Here is a 22571-nt window from a genome sequence, read left to right as displayed (position 1 = left end):
AATCACCTGTCTCCTCCCTGGGCTCATTAAAATCCCTTTAGGGTGCATGCTCTTTTCCTGTTCATCCTTTATTAAAAAAGCGAATCTAGGGGGGCGTGACCGGAAGTGGACCTAGATGGAAGCCTGAGTCCATAGCTCCCTCTCAGCCCACAGCATACCGGCAATTACGGGACCTTTCTGCCCCAAATACATGGGCAGATCTAGGATGACCCGGTCCGCGGCAGCCAGGGGATCATCCCAACCCCCTCCGGGATCCTCACCGGACCTTAGAACTTATTTTATCTCCTCAAAGGAGACGCCGGTGGGAAATTGCAAGATGGCCCGGCCCACCCCCTACATCACCCATTCGCTGCATCAGGCCTAGAGAGGCCCAGGCCTAAAACAGAGCACGCTAGGGCGGCTCCCCCTTCTCCACAACAGCAGTGCCCTCCCCGCACCAGAGAACCTGGCCCCTAGGGACCCCCGGGGACTGCCTCAGCCTCCTACGCCCAGATAACTGGCCCCCCGGCCCCCTCTCTGTCCCCGAAACCGGACAGTCGCCTGCCCCCCATCCTGGGGAGCCCCTCAGCAAGTCCTGCAGCATCCTAATCTGTATTCCCCCCATCAGCACCTCGGGACATAGCCCCCTCCTCTCCTTTGCCCCCTCAATGGTACTCCTACATCCAAGCTATGCCCACCAAAGATGACTTTAAACAACTTATGGCAGACGTGAAGTCCACATGCAGATCAGAGATCCAGGCCCTTTAGTCGGGCCTTAAACACCTATCGGATAGAGTGGAAATGGTGGAGGAAGAACTCCAGGAAACTAAGCTGGAGGTCCATAGGACCCAACTCCAAGGCGCAGACCACCGTTACCTCCTTAGAGAAATGCAGTGACATGTAGAGGACCTGGACAACAGGGGACACCAAAATAACATTCAAATGCGGGGAATTCCGGAGTCTGAGGGCCCTGAGGATGTGCATGCTGTCCTACAATCCGTATTCAACAACTTGATCGGAGAACCCCCTACTCGCCCCATCGATAAAGACAGAGCCCACCGGGCCCTGCGCCAGAAAGCAGCCGCCTCCAAGCCACGAGACATTATCTGCAGGCTCAGCTCGTTCCCCCTGAAGGAGGAAATCATGAGACAGGCTCGCCTTGCCCGCAAAGTCACCCATAATGATGCCCAAATTCAACTCTACCCAGATCTATCATGGATAACACTACAAAAACGCATACTGCTGCAACCACTGTTACGCATTCTACAAGAAGAGAACATCCCCTACCGCTGGGGTTTCCCATTTAGCCTGACGGCTAAAAACCAAGGCAAATCAGCAGTGCTCAGATACCCAGAGGACTTGGCGCCTTTCTGTGATGTCCTGGAAATCCCTCAGCTCCCGGACTGGGATCTCATCGCTACCCCACCCCTGCCCCTGCCCCCCGCAGTCTGGCAGAAGGTCCCCCAGACCAAAAGAACCCGAGGCCCAGAAAGATTCCCGAGAGGCCGCAACCGACAACACCGGAACTCCTGAGAACTTTGGTTCACCCCCATGAGACTTCTCCCTGGCCACTACCCAACTATTGGTCCCCCCCTCTAATTGCCCTAGCTTTAGTTCTTGATAGCATTTTGGGCGAGTCTCGGACGAGACTCTTAGAGAGAGCCCCCCGCGTCTCTCCCCCTTTTTTTCCTCACACTTTTTTTTTTTTAGTTCTCCAGTTCTTACAATTTCCCATTTTTTTACTTTTGAACAGGAGGGATGCCGGGCCCCTTCACTTTGAAGGGCCACTTTGGGTTCTCCCGTGTCCCCCCGACTCGCCCCTTGGGCAGCGGGCTGGGGGAGCACGTGGGAAGCTGTCTGGTCCTGGGCCCATGTGCCCTCATAGGTCTAGGAGAATTGCAATTAATGTTTGTTAAAGTTTACCACTGCTTTTTGACTCTAATCTTTTTTTTCTCTCCTTCTTTTCTAGCTTTCCTCTCTTTCCTTCCTTTATTGTCATTAACAGGCCCTGGAGTGGCGCCGCAGAACGTACCTGGAATTCCTCCTGTGGGGTGCCCACCCCAGACACCGATCTCATGAACGCCTCCGCCAACAAATGGTGAGTACCCCTCTCACCCCCCCCCTCCACCCTCATGGCTAGGATCCTGACTTTAAATGTTCACAGGCTAAACTCCAACAGAAAAAGGCACCCGGCGCTGTGGGAGTTCAGGCAATCGAAGGCGGATGTCATTTTGGTCCAAGAGACACATTTCGATAAGGGGGGGCTCCTTTGCCTTTTCCTTCAAGTACTACACACATATTTTCCTATCCTCTGGACCCCACAAACGAGCAGGAGTTGCCATACTGATCAAGAAGGACTCCCCCTTTGTTAGCTCACGTCATTCTAGTGACCCGCAGGGTCACTTCCTGATTTTGCAGGGCCTCTGGCATGACCATGTCACCTTCTGCACAATATACGCCCCAAACACTCGCCAACATGGGTTCCTGTCTAAGGTCTACTCTCGCCTCCATCGCACAGATCATGGGTTGTTAGTGGTGGGGGGGACTTTAAACTGACCCAGTCTGCGGCATCGGACCATCATGTGCTGAACCCCAAAACTATCTCAGCCCGAGTTCTTAGAGACTCAAGGCAGTTTCGCCAACTTTCAAGGCGCTACGCTCTTTTTGACGCCTGGAGGGTCCTCCACCCCGGTGACAGACAATACACCTTCTACTCAGCTCCTCACTGCATGCACTCCCAGATAGACTATTTCTTTGTCAACAACACAGCCCTTACACAGACTCAGGCAGCCCAGATCCTCCCAATATGCTGGTCAGACCATGCACCGGTCCTACTGACTATAGCATTAGACGCCCCCACCCGCAAGCCATGTACTTGGCGACATTCCTTCTACAACACCCCCCCTCAAAATCCGAATTAGAGTCCACCATGAAGTATTACTTTGCAGAAAATGACACACCAGACATGACCCCCCCCATCTTATGGGAAGCCCACAAGGCGGTGGTACGAGGCAAATGTTTGGCCCTATCGGCCGCCATGAGGAAAGATGCACAGGCCTTGAGAATACGGACTGAGGGGGAGCTCAGGGTGTTGGAGGGCCAATTGCAGAGCGCTCCCACCCTGGCGCTTCTCAAGAAGATCACCTCTCTACGGGCGACCCTGAGTGACCTGGCTGTGGGCCCGGATGAAAAGGCCTTAGTCAGATTATGGCAGCTGTTCTACAATAAGGGGAACAAGGCCCACTCCTTCCTGGCTCGGAAGCTGCGGGACAGCACCCAAGCCTCGACACCTCATCAAATTAAATCTCACTCGGGTCCCTTACACACCCAAGAGACATAGTCCACTCGTTCGCGGAGTTTTATACGACATAACCCCGACATCCCAAGCAGCCCTTTTTCCCCTGAAGTAGCCCAACGCAGTGGAGTGGCTGAGGCCTGAGGATCTATCCTCTCTTAATGCCCCGATCACAGAAGAGGAACTAGAGTCCACCATTAAATCCCTGTCCCCTAGCAAGGCCCCAGGACCAGACGGCTTCCCTTACGAATATTATAAGACATTTCACCCTATCCTGCTGCCCTATATGTGCAAACTATTTAATGCATTCCTCCGTGACACCCCCGTCCCAGTTGATATGCAGCGGTCCTTTATCACAGTGATACCCAAGCCAGAAAAAGACCCCTCACTCTGTGCCAACTACAGGCCTTCTAAATCCAGACCTTAAAATCTTCACTAAATTACTCTCTGTTCGCCTGAACGCAGTTCTCCCTTCCCTTATCCATAAAGACCAAGCGGGGAACAACACCAGAAAAATAGTTGACCTAGTGGAGGTGGCAAACAGGGATGGCCTGCAGTCCCTCCTACTTAGCCTGGATGCAGAAAAGGCCTTTGATCGCCTAGGGTGGCCCTTCCTGTTTGTTATGCTACAGCACGTGGGATTCCAGGGACCCTTCCTGCAAGCAATTCGGCACCTATACGCGAACCCATCCTCCCAAGTTAAGACTCCCTTTGCCCTTTCCTCCCCGTTCCCGGTGACAAATGCCACCAGGCAGGACTGCCCGCTCTCTCCCCTACTATTTGCTCTATGCGTAGAACCCCTGGCCGCCACTATTCGAGGGAACACCAACATTAAGGGCATCATGGTCAGGGACCGGGAGTTTAAAATATCGCTGTTCGTGGACGATGTAATTCTAACCCTGATCCAGCCTAGAACATCCTTACCAAACCTCCATGCGGAGCTCGATCGATACGGCGCCCTCTCGGGATACAAAATTAATGTATCCAAAGCAGAAGCGCTCCCGCTTAATATGCCGGTGAGCGAGGCGATCCATTTGCAAACGTACTTCCCATACACGTGGAAGACTACTGCTCTGAAGTACTTGGGAATACATATTACTCCCAGCTTTGGCACACTCTATCAGGAAAATTCCCCCCCCCCCTTCCGCTCTATCAGAACCCTTCTCTTACAATGGAAAAAACATCATATATCCCTCCTGGGGAGAGTTGCATCGGTGAAAATAACTGTCCTCCGAAGGTCCTATACCTGTTCCTAACGTTACCCATCCCAGTCCTGTACGCCCACCTACGAAAACTCCAGACGGACCTGTTGCAGTTCACCTGGAACTACAAGCGCCATAGGATACCGCGTTCGGTCCTATTGGCGGCGCGATCGGATGGGGGTCTGGCTTTTCCGGACCTCGTTAGATACTACCAGGCAGCCCAGCTACGGACCGTAGCGTCCTGGTTCACATTGCGTTTTTATAGCAAGTGGATGGAAATTAAGAAATTATGGCTGGCCCCGGTCCACCCTAACAATCTACTGTGGAGTGCAAACGCGGAGGTAGACCCTGAACGTATGCTCGGCCCAATGACGATGCTCCGACAGGTGTGGCGTAAGCTGATGCCCCATCACAAGCTGACCTCTGACAGCTCGCTCCTGACCTCCTTTGCCTGCAACCCTAAGGTGCCAGACAGCTTTACTCGCCACATGTCACATCCGGGAACATCACGGAACCTTTTCCACTTTGGCAATCTGGTGGATCCCCTGACCCGTAAATTATGCCCTTTTGCCAAACTACAGACCCAATACGATCTCCCAAGCCAGGAATTCTACGGGTATCTCCAAATACGCCATTATGCCTTAACGATGGCACCGAAATTACAGTTTTCTCCCCCAACCCCATTTGAACGCTTGATTCTAGTGGGCTCGGCCCAGAGGGGATTGATTTCAGGGATATACGCTATACTGAACGCCTGGCCCATGGAGGTGAAAGGCAAACATGCGTATATGATCAAATGGGAAAAGCCCCTGGGCGAGGAGATCCCCATGGAACAATGGCATGAGATCTGGGAACAGGCGGCAAAGAGTTCGATTTGCACGTTATATAAAGAAAGCATCTACAAAATCCTATGTTTCTGGTACATGACCCCAGACGTCCTCTACACGCCATATATCTCTTTAGCTCGGACCGCTGCTGGCGCTGCCTGGGGGCGAAGGGCACCCTCCTTCATATTTACTGGAGCTGCCCGCTGATTTTCCCCTTTTGGGACTCAGTCCGACAGTTGCTGAGGCGACTCCTAGAGAGGCAGATCCCCAAAATATTTTATCCTAGGCCTCCCATCGATATGGCTCCCGTCCCTATATAATAAATTGGCCCAGCACATCCTCACGGCAGCTCGATGCCTGGTGGCGTTGCATTGGAAATGCCGATTCCCCCCTCCCCCTGAGGCCCTATACGCCAGGATCAAGGATGTGGAGATCATGGAGGAAATGACCAGCAAAATGCGGGATCGACTGGAGGCGCACAACGCGGTCTGGGAGCTGTGGCACCACCGGAGGACCCACCCTGAGAAGGTACGTGGACCAACTTGATGACACTCTCTCTCTGCTCTACTCTTTCCTTTCCTTTCTCTCCCTCCTTTCTTCCCCCTGGAGACCCCTAGTGTCTCCGGCTTCTACAATACTTAGAAATTAGAACTGTTGTTCAAGTTAGCCACAAAATGCAAAAGACTCGGGAGGACGAAGGCCAGCTTGCACTCCACCACGGTGGCACCAGTGTCTTCTACAAGCAAGCTGGCAGTGTAATATATTTCGCACAGATATTGAACACTCCCCACTCTATGGTTAATGTACTTTTTCCTGTTTTGTCTATGCTTGTCTACAGTACCGAACGGCTGTAAATTTTGTGAAACTTGAACCATTGACCAATAAAATTGTTATTGATAAAAAAATAAAAATAAAAGCTAATCTACGCAGACTGGTTACATCCAGACAAACGTTTTGCACCTCCAAAGAAGTTTGACATTCTTTATCCTATGGAGGAAAAGTTTTCCAAGAAGTGGAGCCTGCCTTCGGTAGATGCAGCCATTTCTTGTGTAAATACAAACCTGACTTGTCCAGTGGATAATGTACAGGTGTTCAGAGACCCTTCGGAAAAGAAACTGGAATCTTTACTGAAATTTTCCTTCCTTCCTTCTGGCTGGGTCAGTCGCCCAACCTGCTGTAGCAGCAGTAGGCATGTGTCAGGTCCTCAAGGATCAGGTAAAACAAGGCCTGAAGGAGCTGCCTCCAGAACAAGTCAAATTGTGGGAGAATATGAGAGATTCGATTCTGCAAGCATCACATCTCACACTCCAGCTGGTGCATACGCGCAGAATTCCTTGGCTAAAGCATTGGTCTGCAGAGGCACCATGCAAAAAGCTTTTGGCTAGTTTCCCCTTCCATGGCGAAAGCCTCTTTGGGGAAGAATTGGAGAAATATATCCAAAATATATCAAATGGGAAGACCACTCTATTACCAGAGAAGAAGAAAAACAAGAGACCTTGTTTTAAACGTTCTCTCTCCCCGGTTCCTGGTAAATCTACCTCCAGCCAGTGGCGACGGCATTTTCAACCAGCCACAAAGGCTAAAGAAGACCAGGCCCAGAAGAACAAGAAGCAGTGGGGTTCAAGGGCTAACCAGCAAAACCCCAAAGCCTCTGCATGAAGAGGCACCCCCGCTTGGCCGAGTGGGGGGACAGCTTCGTCAGTTTTCAGCGGCATGGCAGACAGAAATCCAGGACAGATGGGTAGTATCCACAGTATTCCTAGGGTACAAGCTGGAATTTCGAGAGATCCCATCTTCTCAGTTCCGAAGCTCAAGGCTTTCCAAGGATCCTTTAAAAACAGCTTCCTTCTGATCACAGAAGGTTCAGGGTTTTATTCAAACCTCTTTGTAATCCCAAAGCCAAACGGAGACGTCAGACCCATTCTGGATCTAAGATCTCTAAATCAGTTTCTGAACATTCGCCATTTCCGAATGGAAACTATTCGATCAGTGGTCGCCACCCTACAAGGCGGAGAATTCATGGCGTCAATAGACATCAAAGACGCATACTTACATGTGCCTATCCATCCCGCTCATGAAAATGTTTTAAGGTTTGCGGTAGAACATAGCCACTTCCAGTTTGTGGCTCTGCCCTTTTGTGTGGCTACCATACCTTGGGTATTTACAAAGGTACTAGCCCCTCTGTTGGCAAATCTCAAAGCACAAGGCATATCGATAACAGCCTATCTAGACGATCTACTTGTTATAGATCAGTCAGTGGCAAAATTAGATCATGCTGTGCTCACCACCATAAGATACCTGGAGCATTTAGGATAGATTGTAAACTTACAAAAATCCTCTCTACAAGCCTAAAGGAGGGTAGAGTACCTGGGCATGATCATAGACAGCCCAAAGCTGGGTATTCCTTCCAGAGCCCAAGATCAAGTCACTAAAGGACCTGATCTGATTCTCTGCCTTTTGGCTAAGATCAAGTGTAGTATCTGTTCTTATCAGTTGCCAGTAGGGGGGCGCTATGCTAACCGTCCTGAGTACACCGAACCTGCTGGCGTGGAGGTGGAAGCCTTCTGATTTGGACGGAGAAACATGAGGTCAAAGCTGAGGGGCCGGGGGCCCTGGCCTCTGGCCTGGATTGGTGTAGTTTACGCCCCTTTCAGTTTTTTCGGTTGGGAAAGCCTGCCCCTTTTCGTGGTTATTGAGGGGAATTGGCCGGTACTGCCAAATATAATTAGGTGGGAGCTATGAAGACTCTTCACCTCCATTGGTTCCTACTTGTTCTGATACCTTCCTGACTGGGGAGGGGCTGCATTGGTCTGGGCCGGGGGTCAGGGTCCGTTGAAGAGTGGCAGTCCGGGGGGTGCCGTAATTGCACTCGTATTTTTACCGGCACTTTTGCTTTTTGGCACCTTGGTCACGTCACCCTTTTTAACACCTGCCTCTAGGGCCGGGCCTTTTGGCTAGAACCAGAGGAATTTTTGATTCCTGGCCGGAAGGCCGGCCATCGTACTGCACGATGGTCACTTTTTCACTCTCCTCTTTCTTCTCCCCCCTTTTTTTTATTTTACCCCTTGTAAAATAAACTTTTATGTTTACTTTTGTTTGGTGTCACGTTTGTTACAGTGTGATAAGTAGGGTGCCGGTCCTCGGACCAGCCCTGAACGTCTTGGGAGTGGGTGGACATGGCCTTCTGGCTTAGTTCACCTGCTCTCATGGGGTCTCCCTTCGGGGGAGCCCCACCTAGTAATGGGAGGGTTCTGTTTCGGCAGACTTTCCAAGGAATGGGGTCCGTGTTGGCTTCGGCTGCACAGACCATGTGAGTACCTCAGTCCCTGTCAGGAGCCTAACGCCCCGGGGGATCAGGGTTGGGTCCTTCTTTATGTTCCAATTATGTTTATTGAAAAGATACATTATGACAAAACAAAAGCATCCCAACAGATTTAGTGAGTGTTAGCAAACACCATCAAGGTCCACATATCAAATATATAGTGCAATGCAGTATTTAACAGAAATATTGGAATAAGAAAATTAAGGAAAACTCCAAGGTACAGCACAAAGTGTAACCCAGTATAAACAACATAAATAATCAATGCTTACCCTAGGAATCCCATGACCTACCGGCCAAGGGTCCCCGATCATAAAATCCTAAACCCATCTCATTGCCAATGCTATAACCTAGACGGGAGGACCCATGTTTGAGACCTCCTGTAAGAAAGGTAGAGGTGAAAAGGAAAAAAGCGAAACAAAGAAGAAAGATAAAAACAAATAAATAAAAGAGAAAGATAAGAGAGCAACCGACCAGCACCCTGAGATCATTCAGATAGGACCATATCTACATCGCCAGCGATCTTAGATCATTAGTTAGATATGCAAGCCATGGGTCCCAAACCTTATGAAACATCTTCATTTTGTCCTGAACCAGTGCCGTCAGTCTCTCATTCAACATCAACCATGACAATTTCCTTTTAAGCTGATCGAATGGCAAGGAGGCGGAACGCCAATTCCTAGCTATCGTAATCTTTGCTGATATAAAAATAAAAGTAAGCAGCCGCCTTTGGGCTCTAGAGGCCCCGCCACCCTGTCACCCAAAAGTGCCTGTTTCGCAGATTTAACCATATTCAACTGAGTCAATGAGTAAATAAAATTATAAACCCTAATCCAGAATCTCCTTACTTTTGGGCATGACCACCAAATATGGAAGGTAGTTCCAATCTGGCCACAACCCCTGAAACACTTAGGGGTAGCCCCATGTACAAAGGTGGCGAGCCTAGCCGGCACCATATACCATCTAAGCAACACTTTATAATTAGCTTCTATTATAGATGTATTTATAAGTGATTTAGATGCAGTCTCCGACATTGTATACCATTTCTCTAGATCAAAGGTTTCCTGCAGGTCCTCCTCCCATTGGAGCATATAGTTCAATTTAATTGATGAACACATCAACATCGCATATATCTCAGAAATATATCCTCTAAGGCTATCATAGCGAGGGCAAAAGTGTTCCATGGGAGGAAAAACCGCTAAGTCACTCTGGCGAGCCAGAGTTTGTACAAAATTACGTAATTGGACATATCGGTAACATTCCACTAATGGCATTTGGTACTTTTCCTGCATAGATTGCTCGGACAGTATATTCCCTCTATCGCAAAGGTCTGCTATGCGCAGCAGACCCTTGTTCGTCCACCATTGGAAAGCAAGTGGATCGAGGCCCGGGGTGAAAGCACTATTCCTCATCAGGGGTGCCCATGGGGAATGAGGTGATTTGAAATTCTGAATTCTAGAGACCCTGTCCCAAATATCCAGAGAGAAGGATAAAGATGAACATAGAATAGTGGGTCTAGGCGGAAGCCACATAATATGGGATATTTGATGTGGACGACAAGCGTAAGATTCCATAATCATCCATATCGCTTGTGGTCGCTTTGAGTGGAACCTAGAAAGTTGGGCTAGTTGAGCCGCATTAAAAATGTTTCTGCAGATCAGGCAGGCCCCATCCCCCCTGGGTCCTTCTTAATGAAGGACCAATTGATGCAAGTACCCGTCTGCACGTTTTTGTCGCACCTCTTTGTGTGTGCACATTTTTTTTGCACCGGGTGGAGTTTTTGGGTGTGTTTTGCACGCCATAGGCTTTTCAATAGAAAAAAAAAGGACCTGATCCACAAGGTCAAGGCAAACAAGAGACCATCTATTCGCCTTTGCATGAGGCTATTAGGGAAGATGGTAGCCTCCTTCGAGGCTGTCCCTTATGCCCAGTTTCACTCAAGAATACTTCAGGACAGTATTCTAACCGCCTGGAACAAGAAAGATCCAAGCTCTGGATTTACCCATGCGCCTGGCTCCACAGGTGCACCAAAGCTTCAGTTGGTGGTTAAAGACCAAAAACTTGCGGAAAGGAAGATCCTTTCCCCCAGTCACCTGGAAGGTGGTGTCTACGGATGCCAGCCTAATAGGCTGTGGAGCAGTATTGGAAGAAGCTTCAGCCCAGGGAACCTGGGCCAAGACCGAAAAGGAGCCTGCCCATCAACAGACTGGAGATACGGGCAGTATATTTAGCCCTCAGAACCTGGACACACAGGTAACTGTCAGGAATGCTGGTAGATCAGACTGTGTGACCGCACAGAGGAACCAAACAAGGTGAGTAGTGAAATAAAAGGGGTTTATTTACAAATGTGTGAACCACCAGTGCACAATAAAACAACAAACAGTATGTACAAATAAAGGGGAATACCGTATTCATAAACGAGCCAAGCCGAGGTCATACACATGGGAGGTCAGTAGATGGGTGAGGATGGGAACACAGCGGATCAGGGAGCGGATGGATGGACAGGCTGCGGGGCAGGAATCCAAGAGGGAACAGGAACCAATGTAAACAGGCAAAGGGAAGAACGGGTCCAGGATAAGCTCAGGATAAGGAACAGAAACAGAGTCCAGATAGCAGGGTCAGATAACAGGCTCAGGTCCAGGAGGTATGACGATACCAGGGCGAGGAGTGATTACACACGCCGGGTATTTATAGAGGCATGCTGATTGCATTCAGGTCACACCTGAACGCAGGAAGGGCTGTATGCTCCATACTGCCAAGAACGCCCCGCTGGTGGACGCCAGTACTGCAGCCCAAGGATAACATAGCAGTAACACCAGCAGGGGGAACCTTCCCTGACAGTACCCCCCCCCAAAGGAGCGGCCTCCGGACGCTCCAATTAGATGTTGCTGGGGGAAGTCCGTGGTGTCAAGCTGGGCAGCAGATAAAGTCACATCAGGTTGGGCCAGATGAAAGTCCATGACTTTTAACAGGGCAAAGTGCAGCTCAAGCTGGGCAGCGGGTACAGAAATCTTAAGTTGGGCAAAAAGTACATCAAGCTGGGATGCAGATAGGGGCAAATCAAGCTGGGCAGCAGACTCCGGGTCGTCGAGCTGGGCAGCAAACTCCGGGTCGTCGAGCTGGGCAGCAGGCTCCGGGTCGTCGAGCTGGGCAGCAGGCTCCGGGTCGTCGAGCTGGGCAGCAGGCTCCGGGTCGTCGAGCTGGGCAGCAGGCTCCGGGTCGTCGAGCTGGGCAGCGGGCAGGGACACCTCAGACTGGGCAGCGGATGGCACTAAAACAGGCAGGGCGGATGGCACTGAAACAGGCAGGGCAGATGGCACTGAAACAGGCAGGGCAGATGGCATTGAAACAGGCAGGGCAGATGGCACTGGCACAGGCAGGGCAGATGGCACAGCAACTTCAGGCTGGCAAACTGGCACAGCAACTTCAGGCTGGCAAACTGGCACAGCAACTTCAGGCTGGCAAACTGGCACAGCAACTTCAGGATGGCAAACTGGCACAGGAACTTCAGGATGGCAAACTGGCACAGGAACTTCAGGATGGCAAACTGGCACAGGAACTTCAGGCTGGCAAACTGGCCGCATAGCAGGTAGAGGTTTGGCAGAATCAGGTTCAGCTGGCATGCAAGCAGACTGGAGCAGGTTGGTTGGTGTGGAGACAGGTTGGGTTACTGGCAGGATCATCTTGCTTGGGAAAAACTTTCGTTTTTTCTTGGGCTTAGCCACAGAAGCTCTGTAGGTAAGGGGTGCAGCGGACTGGAAAGGAGGATTGGGATATGGCAGAGTAGAGGGAACAGTAGCTGGAGGAAGTTTTTGTGGGTTAGTAGGCGGCTGAGAAGAGACAGGTGGGTTGTATGCAGGATAGGTACAGGGAGCAGAGACTGGATATTGGTATCTGGTGGGAAGCAGTATATACTGAGCTTCAACTGGGGTTGCCATTGGTGATGGACAGATGGATCTTTGGGAAGGTGAGTGGTTAATGGCAGGGCTGGAAACAGGTGGATTAAAGGCAGGATAGGTACAATTAGTAGAAACTGGGTAGTAATATTTGGTAGGATGCGGAATTATCTGGGCTGGGGTTGCCATAGGTGATGGACAGATGGATCCTTAGGAAGGTGAGTGGTTAATGGCAGGGCTGGAATGCAGTGGCTTGGCTGGAATCATGAGATCTGACCATGCCTGCAGCACAGGCTGAACAAAAGCAGGTTCACACACACCTTGTCTAATCAGAGCCTGCACTGAACAAATGCATTCAGACAACTTCTGCTGGGAACAAGAGGAATAATGTTCATCAAAAGAAACTGGATCATCCTCTAATAACCATATCAAGGATTCAACTTGGTCACGACTGAAGGTGGGAGAGAAATCGTCACTGCCATCAGGAATAAATGACAGAGCTGGCTTTACACACAACCAAATTAATGCCTGAACATCATCATAAGACATATAACCCTGATCCACCATGGAATGGGCTGATCGGATGGCTTCCATCAGCTGGTCACTTGTCCATCCCTCAAAAACCTGGCGACAATACTCCTCATCCTCCTCTGCCAGCAGAGAATAGTAAATGATTTCATTGAAATCCATCTTTAGAGCCACACACTACACCAGTATGGTTCCTCAAAGCAATCACGTCTGATCAAGGGATGGCCCTGGTATACTGTCAGGAATGCTGGTAGATCAGACTGTGTGACCGCACAAAGGGACCAAACAAGGTGAGTAGTGAAATAAAAGGGGTTTATTTACAAATGTGTGAACCACCAGTGCACAATAAAACAACAAACAGTATGTACAAATAAAGGGGAATACCGTATTCATAAACGAGCCAAGCCGAGGTCATACACATGGGAGGTCAGTAGATGGGTGAGGATGGGAACACAGCGGATCAGGGAGCAGATGGATGGACAGGCTGCGGGGCAGGAATCCAAGAGGGAACAGGAACCAATGTAAACAGGCAAAGGGAAGAACGGGTCCAGGATAAGCTCAGGATAAGGAACAGAAACAGAGTCCAGATAGCAGGGTCAGATAACAGGCTCAGGTCCAGGAGGTATGACGATACCAGGGCGAGGAGTGATTACACACGCCGGGTATTTATAGAGGCGTGCTGATTGCATTCAGGTCACACCTGAACGCAGGAAGGGCTGTATGCTCCATACTGCCAAGAACGCCCCGCTGGTGGATGCCAGTACTGCAGCCCAAGGATAACATAGCAGTAACACCAGCAGGGGGAACCTTCCCTGACAGTAACAGGGCCACCCAGTTCGGATTCAATGCGACAATGCTACTGCAGTAGCTTACATCAATCACCAAGGAGGCACCTGCAGTCAGGGCGCTCAGAAGGAGGTGAACCAGATTTTGACATGGGCAGAAGAACATATTACTTGTCTCGCTGCAATCTTTATTTCAGGGGTAGAAAACTGGCAAGCGGGGGCGTGACCAGATGGAGGAGAGAGTGAGAGAGTGAGAATGTCTGAGTGAGCTTCTACACTCCTTACTCCCCCTACATAGCGAAACCATGCCCGAACGGACTTTGACAAGTCTCCCCTGAACTTTTCTGAACTTGCACCCTCACTCCAGCCCTACTATCGTGGCTGCTATCCCTGCTGTCTACTTGGCCCCATTGTGCTATCAATGCGATTAACGCTGTGTCTCCACTCCCCCCTGTGTTCTTACCTCTCTTAGGGGGAGGGCGGACGGGCTCCGCTGCGGGAGACCAGGATTCCACGGTACGGAGCTGCTCGAAATCTCGTGAGATCTCGCTGGGCCGCGAGACTTGCCTGGTCAGCTGCGGGAACAGGTGGAGGAGTGCGGCAGGTGGACGGTGGCTAAAGTTGGAGCGTGTGGTTGCTCCAGTTGACCCTGCACCTTGACTCTGTAGGACTGCTGCATCGGCCAGTAAATTCAAGGGGAAGAAGGAAAGAATCAGACCTTCCTGGCAAATGTTAAAGGAATTTTTTTGATTAAAGAGGGGAGAGAGACAAATGTGGTATGTACTTAAAAATAGTCTGAATCCTGGAGTTCTCTACCTCCCCTGGTATGTCCCATGGCCACGTTGAAGCTGTTAACCTGGAATGTCCGTGGACTAAGGGACCCGATTAAGCGCTCTGCAGTATTTGCGCTACTCAAAAAACTAAGGGCGGATGTTGTGGTCCGCAGGCCTGGCCCTGCGGACGCTCAAGCGGCCGTGGGTGGGCTGGAGCTATCACTCAGTATACACCTCCCACTCCAGAGGAGTCTCTATACTAATTGCCAAGACGGCACACTTTGAACTCCAGGATTCAGTGATAGACCCACAGGGCAGGTATGTCTTTTTGAAAGCTAAACTACATGGGGATCCGGTCCTCCTTATGGCATTTTATGTCCCACCCCCGTTTCAGTCCACCGTAGTGGTCACCGGATTCGACTTTATGGCCCTGCACCCTGATACACCGGCAATCTGGCTGGGTGACTTTAACACAGTACTAGATCCCTCCCTGGATAGGTTGGTCAAAGATCAGGCTGAACCCGCTAGGCCGCGTCCCACGAGGTTCGCGAGGCTTCTCACGGATTTTAACTTAGTAGATGTGTGGAGACATGGGCACCCCGCAGAGCGGGCATACACATGTTTCTCGGCCTCGCACCACTCAATGTCCCGCATAGACCTGGTCCTAGTGTCTAAAACGCTTCTCCCAGGGTTAGAGAGACAGGCTTTTCTCCCCGGTCCCTCTCCGACCACTGCCCATGCTGGACAAAATTATCGCTGCCCCGGACCCACCCACCGCCCACATGGCGGTTAAACCCGTTCTGGCTGACCCTGCTACCGGAGGACGCGGATCTGGCCACGGAGTGGGAGCACTACTTTGCTGATAACACTGGATCTGCGTCCCCCCGGGCAGTCTGGGAGGCCTTCAAATTACATGCCCGCATGACACTCTCGGCCCGTATTAATTCCCTTAAGGCCACTTCTGCAGAGGCACTTGATAGGGCCATGGAACTCGTCACGGCGAAAGAGAGGGAATACTCTGCCAACCCGAGTACAGACCTAGCTGCGGAACTTCAGCTCTGCACTAGGGCGGCCGACCAACTACACTATGAGAAATCGAAGCGAAAGCTTTTCTTTCTCAAACAGAGGAATTATGAGCATGGGGAGAGAGCAGGGAAGTTACTCGCCTACCTGGTACACTGCGAAGAAAGACCTCCGGTGGTGATCTCCCTGCGCTCACCAGACGGAGACCTGATAGCCGACCCGGAACAGGTGGCTAATATGTTTCACGACTTCTTCTCTTCCCTATACGACACGGTGGCCCCAGACTCTGACTCCCTGTCCGAGAACTTTCTTGCCGACCTACAGATCCCACGACTCACTACACAGCAGGCCCAAGCGCTCGAGGAGCCACTGACGGCAGAGGAGATATCCACTGCACTCGCTGGCCTTCCAAAATCTAAAGCCCCGGGGTCGGATGGCTTGCCAACCGAGTTCTACACCACTTATGCAGAAACACTGGTCCCTAGGCTCCTCGCCCTCTACAAGTCTATCTTTGTTAGCTCAGAACTCCCGCCTTCAATGAGGGAAGCCACCATAGTCTTGATCCCTAAGCCAGGCAAGGACCCCCATCAACCAGAGTCATACCGCCCCATCTCCCTTCTACAAGTGGACATTTAAATCTTGGCCAAAGTGCTCTCAGCCCGACTCAACGGGGTGATCCTTTCCCTAGTACACGCTGACCAAGCGGGCTTCATGCCCGGCCGGAATACCTCATTTAACCTCAGGAGGCTGTTCATCAACCTCCAGGCCAAACATGACAACCCAGGGGCCCGAATAGTCGTCGCCCTGGACACTGCCAAGGCGTTTGACTCAGTGGAATGGCGATACTTATGGACGTGCCTTGCCAAGTTCGGACTAGGACCTAAATTTATTCAGTGGGTGAAGCTCCTTTACCAGGCCCCAGGGGCCAGAGTACTGGCCAACGGGTGGCTCTCGGACTGTTTCCCACTGCGGCGTGGCACAAGACAGGGCTGCCCCCTGTCGCCGCTGCTGTATGCCCTGGCGGCGGAACCGTTGGCAATCGCCATACGATCGCACCCAGGTATAACGGGACTGCGGAGAGGGGAATTGGAGGAGAGAATAAGTACCTATGCAGACGACACACTTCTATACCTGGACGACTCCACGAACTCCCTCCCACTGGCTCTGTCCCTGATTGAGCGCTTCGGCGCTTTCTCGGGACTCAGGATCAACTGGGACAAATCCCAAATACTCCCATTGGATAGCTACCCGGTGACCAGGGAAGGGGCTCTACTCCCTCTACAGAGAGTGGCTGACATTAAGTATCTGGGGATTCGGACCACCAGAGATCCAGCAGACTACACCTCACTGAACGTCACACCATTGTATGACATGCTAAAATCTAGAACACAGGCCTGGACCAGACTCCCACTGGGAGTCACGGGCCGCATAAATCTAATTAAGATGGTCCTATTACCCAAGATTCTTTACATGGTGTGGCACTCACCGGTGTATCTTGTGCTCAGGTGTTTTAGGCTCATAGAAACTATCTTGAAGCCGTTTGTGTGGGGCTCCGCGAGACACAAACTTCCCTGGCATAGACTGAAAAACCCGACCGACCTGGCAGGACTGGCACTACCCGATTTCAATGCGTACTATTTGGCTGCACAACTGTCAAAACTGTTCCATGTAGACAAGGTGGACAGGATCAGGTTCCTGCGCCTCCTCTGTCCTGCATGGATCCAACCGATAGGCGACCCCCTGGTGGCTATAGCGGGGGGGGCAAGGATAAGGGAGGGACGCCACTCCCTGCTGTATCACTACAGGAGGGTGTGGAACATAGTGTCGGGTAGACTGAACATAGCACCCTTGCATGGCTACACCTCCATGTGGCGCAATTCAGCCCTACCGGAGTTCGAGCACATACAAGACACTGAGGTGTGGAGTGCCAGGGGAATCTTCTACCTGTCCCACATCACCAGGAGCGGAAAACTGAAACCCTTTACTACGCTACAATCTGAGTATGATCTGCCAGACCATATGTTCCTCCGCTATGCCCAGATACGGCACGCCTTTCGGGCGCAATTCCCCCAGGATGATTTGGCCCTTGCTGACAACCCCCTCATGGCAGCAGTCAGGTACCCAGACCCTAAAAAACTGATCACCCAGTTTCACACCATGATCACGCTTCCGGGGGCGACAGTGTCAGCTTATGCCCTGAAGTCCAGGTGGGAGGGGGAAGTGGGCCCGTTAGAGGATGATGAGTGGAGTGACGCCCTAGATGCATGTAAACTGGTATCCCCAAAACTGTCAGATCGCCTCACGCAAACCTACATCATAAACAGGGCTTACCTCACACCTCTTAGAATTTCCAAGTACAGAAGGGACTCCTCCGCTTTGTGCCCAATGTGCAATCGCGAAACAGGCACTTTTTTTCATTTACTATGGCAGTGTGCTAAGATCCAGACCTTCTGGGAGCAGGTGGTAAAATTCCTTCACGACAAAATGGGATCCCCCATTACTCTACAGCCCAAGCTGTGCCTCTTAGGCATTCTACCTGACACTGAAATAAGTAAATTCCTCAAAGTATTCCTCCATGAGACGCTTTTCATAGCTCGCAAAGTCATAGCGTGGGTCTGGATGCGTCCAGAACCCCCAGAGCTGTCCCACTGGCTGGCTGAGGTCAATAGTGTCCTACCTTACAAAAAACTAGTATACTCACATAGGGGCTGTGCGGCCAAATACGACAAAATCTGGGGAAAATGGCTAAATTCGTCTGCAACCTGCTCCCGGGAGGGTTAGAGGTGCCCAAAATATCACTGAGCCCATGAAGGGACATGGGGGGGCGGGAGGGCCGTGGATGGATGGACAACTGACCCTACTGCACTTTGTACACGTCACAAGATAAACAGATATGGATGTATTTTGTACCCTTTATCGCATGTTGGTCTGATATATATGCCCACACTCTGTTAATAATCACCCGCTGTGTATTATAAACGTGCGCGATTTGAGCGCCCTGTACGTTATTATTTTGCTCAATAAAAACTCTTTGATTTAAAAAAAGAGGGGAGAGAGACACTTTTTTCAGGCACGGCAGACAGGGGAATCCTCCACGCAGACCTCACACCAGGCATCAGCCCAGCTCCCCCCAGAGTTAGCAGAGGAGGAAGACGGGGAGGACATTGAACAACCTACGCTGGCTGAGATCCTTAAGGCAGTCAATAAGTGCACTGCCTCAGTACAGACGCTACAGGTCCACTTTGGGGGCCTGAAGGAGGAGGGTGGGATTGATCCGCCATGATATCCAGGAAATTAGGGAACGCACCACAGCAGTGGAGGGCCGTGTCAGCAATGTGGAAGACAGAATGGCCCCTTTGGTTAGGGAACTACAAGTCGCAGCCAGGATAGCGTCTGCCAATGAACTAAGAAATGAAGACATCGAGAACCGCTTGAGGAGAAGTAACATTCGCATAGTGGGTTTACCGGAAAAAACGGAGGGCAGGGACCCCACTGCGTTTGTGGAAAACTGGCTGCAGGAGGTATTCGGCAAAGATGATTTTACGCCATTTTACTCGATTGAGAGAGCGCACAGGGTTCCACATAGACCCTTGCCACCGGGCAACCCTCCCCATACTATGCTGGCTAAACTCCTGAACTACAAGGACAAAGAGATAATCCTGCGACTTGCCAGAGAAAAGCGCAATGTTCAATTTAATGGGGCCAGAGTGTCCTTTTACCCCGACTTCTCAGCGGAAGTACAGAGGCGCAGAGCTAAATTTGGAGAGGTGAAGAGGCTTTACCGCCTGCGCGCCAATTACGCCATGTTATATCCTGCTAAGCTCAGAATTATCGTTGGAGGCAGAGCACAGTTCTTTGAGTCGGCGGCGGAGGCCTCTGGATGGCTGGATGCCAACGAACACCTTGTGCGACAGGCTGATGGACCGGCGGCGGATGCGGACTGAGCTCCAAACACACTGTCTACTAAAGAAGGTTTTCCCTTTTTTTTTTTTTGTTGCTCTCAGGAGCTATGGTTATCCATATACAAGGTCATACGACCAGGAGAACAATATTTCTATTTACATAGGTTTTGAGTGTACTTTTCATGCGACTCGATGCCTGTTGCATCAGAGGCCTATGCGGGTTCCTGTTTACACCCAGAAGTTTCTCATGTTTGAGTTATGTTTTTTTCTGTTTTTTTATCTCTTGCATTCCAAAGACTCTCTGCCCAATGGTAACCAGGCAACTACAACGTCTATTCCTTACTGTAGGACTGAGACCCTTTCGACTGGCCCTGATTTTTGTGCTGAGGGCTGCACGACCCACTCGCCAGTTTGGTATCCCATTTTACAGAACTTTTTTTCTTTTGCTCTCTTTTACCCCCGGCCATGCCGATTGTCTTTATCATTTTTATCAAGCCACATGTGATATATGTATTAGCTTACAGGTTTGATGTGATGGGGAGGTGGATATGTGCTGGGGAATTGGGGTTATGTATGACAACATGTGATGTATATTTTTGCTGGTGTGGCGGATACGGGGGCTCACCGCAGGCCGAGTTTGGCAGGTGGGCATTCTTATCCGCTCAATTGCAGTGTAGCTTTTACTTTCCTAATGTTCCATAATGGCGTGCACTGCATTGGTTTCGTGGAATGTCCGGGGCTTGAGTGACCCACTGAAGCGCACCATGGTATCCACTTCACTTAGTAAGCAACTGCCGGCGGTGTGTATTCTCCAGGAGTCCCACCTGACCCAGGAGACTGTATCGTGGGTGGGATTTGCCTGGGCGGGCTGGCGTATCACTCCACTTACACTTCCTACTCTCGGGGGGTGAGTGTCCTGATACACGGATCTTTGGATTTTCAATTGCTTGACTCCAGGGTCGACCAGGAGGGCAGGTTTGTGTTTCTGTTATGCAGACTGTACCAATTGACTCTAATTCCAGCAGCAGTGTACGTCCCACCTCCATTCAATCCAATGATATTGCGCACTCTCCTGACATTCCAGCTCAGTCATCCGGGTGTACCGCTAATCCTGGTGGGGGACCTTAATGGGATAGTTGACCCTGTTCTGGATAGACACCCTCCCCCATCGGGTGTCCCTGTGAGGGCGAGGCCTGCTTTGGCTAAATTTATAGAGGAGGTGGGGTGGATGGATCCCTGGAGAAATAGGAACCCCTTAGAGAGACAATTCTCATGCTTTTCTAAAACACACATGTCCCTGTCTAGAATTGATTTATGTTTATGCTCACTATCAGCATCCCAATACATTGAGAAAGTGCAGTACCTTCCTAGAAGTATCTCAAACCACTCCCCCCTTTTGCTTCACTTGAGGGTCAGCCCAGAGTCACACCTACCAAGAGCGCCATGGAAATTAAATGCCTTCTGGTTGAATCTTTTCCCATCCCACACTACAATTGAACGTGAAATAGCAGCCTATTGGCAAAGACATGTGGACAGCCCTGACCTGGGTACCGCTTGGGACGCGTTCAAAGCCTTCCTGAGGGGTGTATTCATATCGGAAGTTAATGCTGTCAAACATAATTGATGCTTCTACCACGGACAAGAAAAGGATCTTCAATAAATTAGCCTTCTATGAGGAGGGGGAGCAGACAGGCAAGCTTCTGGACAAAATTGTCCACTTGCAGGAGTCGTCTCCGTCTATTAGGGCTATACGAAATAAACTAGGGAGGGTGCTGAATGCCCGGATCTAGTGATGGGTGAGCTAGTGGACTTCTATTCAGAACTCTACGGCTCAAAGCAGACCCATACAGTGGAGGAGGTTCAGGATTTTCTGCAGGGGATAGAGCTACAGTGTTTGACGGAGTCCCAGGCAGAAACTCTAGAGGCTCCCATTACTATTGAGGAGATGGTTATTGCTACCAGCTCCTTTCCCAATTCCAAGGCACCCGGGGACGACAGCATCCCAATTGAAGTATACAAACAGTATGGTGATGTAATCCTGCCGAGATTGCTCCGCATGCTGAACTCGGCTAGGGTCTCGCAGCAACTCCCTGACTCTATGAGGCAGGCGAGTATAGTTTTATTACTTAAACCCGGGAAGGGCCCGCTAGATCCGGGCTCATATAGGCCGATCTCGCTCCTGCAGACTGACATAAAAATTCTCGCCAAGGTACCAGCTGTGAGACTTAACAAAGTGATAGCGTCCATTATCCACCCGGATCAATACGGTTTTATACCGGAAAGGTCCACTGCCATCAACCTCAGGAGACTTTTTCTCAACATGCAGTCCTCGGCTGACAATTTTGGAGATAGGGCATTGCTGTCGCTTGATGCGCATAAAGCATTTGATGGCATTGAATGGCGGTACTTATGGGCGACATTGACCAAGTTTGGATTTGGCCCAGTATTTCAGTACTGGGTTCAACTCTTGTACAACTCCCCATCGGCGGTCATTAGAGAGGCAGGTAGGGTGTCTTCCCCCTTCCCATTACATAGAGGAACCCGGCAGGGGTGCCTCCTGCCGCCTCTGCTGTTCGCCATCGCCATAGAACCTATGGCCGCGATGGTGCGTTCCAACCCCTTAATAACCGGCTTTAAATATGGACAAATACACAAAAAGATTATGCTCTATGCAGACAATACTATGTTGCTGCTGGGGGACACGTCGGGTTCCCTGGGAGAGGCCATGGCGGTGATTCAAAAGTTTGGTTCGTACTCCTGCCTGATAATCAATTGGACCAAGTCAGCAATTATGAGACTGGACTCTGCAGCTCCAGAGGGCCCCATGCTGCAGAATATTCCCATATCAGCGAAATTTAAGTACTTGGGCATTTGGGTCACACCACAACCCTGTGATTATATCATTATGAACCTTTCTCCCTTGTTGAACCGGATTAGGGACAAAGCGAAAGTATGGACAAAGCTGAAAATGTCCCTAGTGGGCAGAGTAAACCTTATCAAAATGATATTTATGCCACAGCTCCTGTATATTCTTCATAATAC

At 50.6% G+C, this 22571-nt stretch overlaps 1 pseudogene; it reads left to right on the top strand.

Annotated features, from left to right (window-relative positions):
- The first annotated feature begins 7744 nt into the window (after positions 1–7744).
- On the top strand, positions 7745–7964 carry LOC120944529 (annotated as a pseudogene).
- The last annotated feature ends 14607 nt before the right edge of the window (positions 7965–22571 follow it).

Source organism: Rana temporaria, chromosome 6 (assembly GCF_905171775.1).
Source record: "Rana temporaria chromosome 6, aRanTem1.1, whole genome shotgun sequence".
In the NCBI taxonomy this organism is placed as follows: Eukaryota; Metazoa; Chordata; class Amphibia; order Anura; family Ranidae; genus Rana; species Rana temporaria.
The sequence above is the reverse complement of the archived record's forward strand: the minus strand, read 5'-3'. Positions and strand labels throughout refer to the sequence as shown.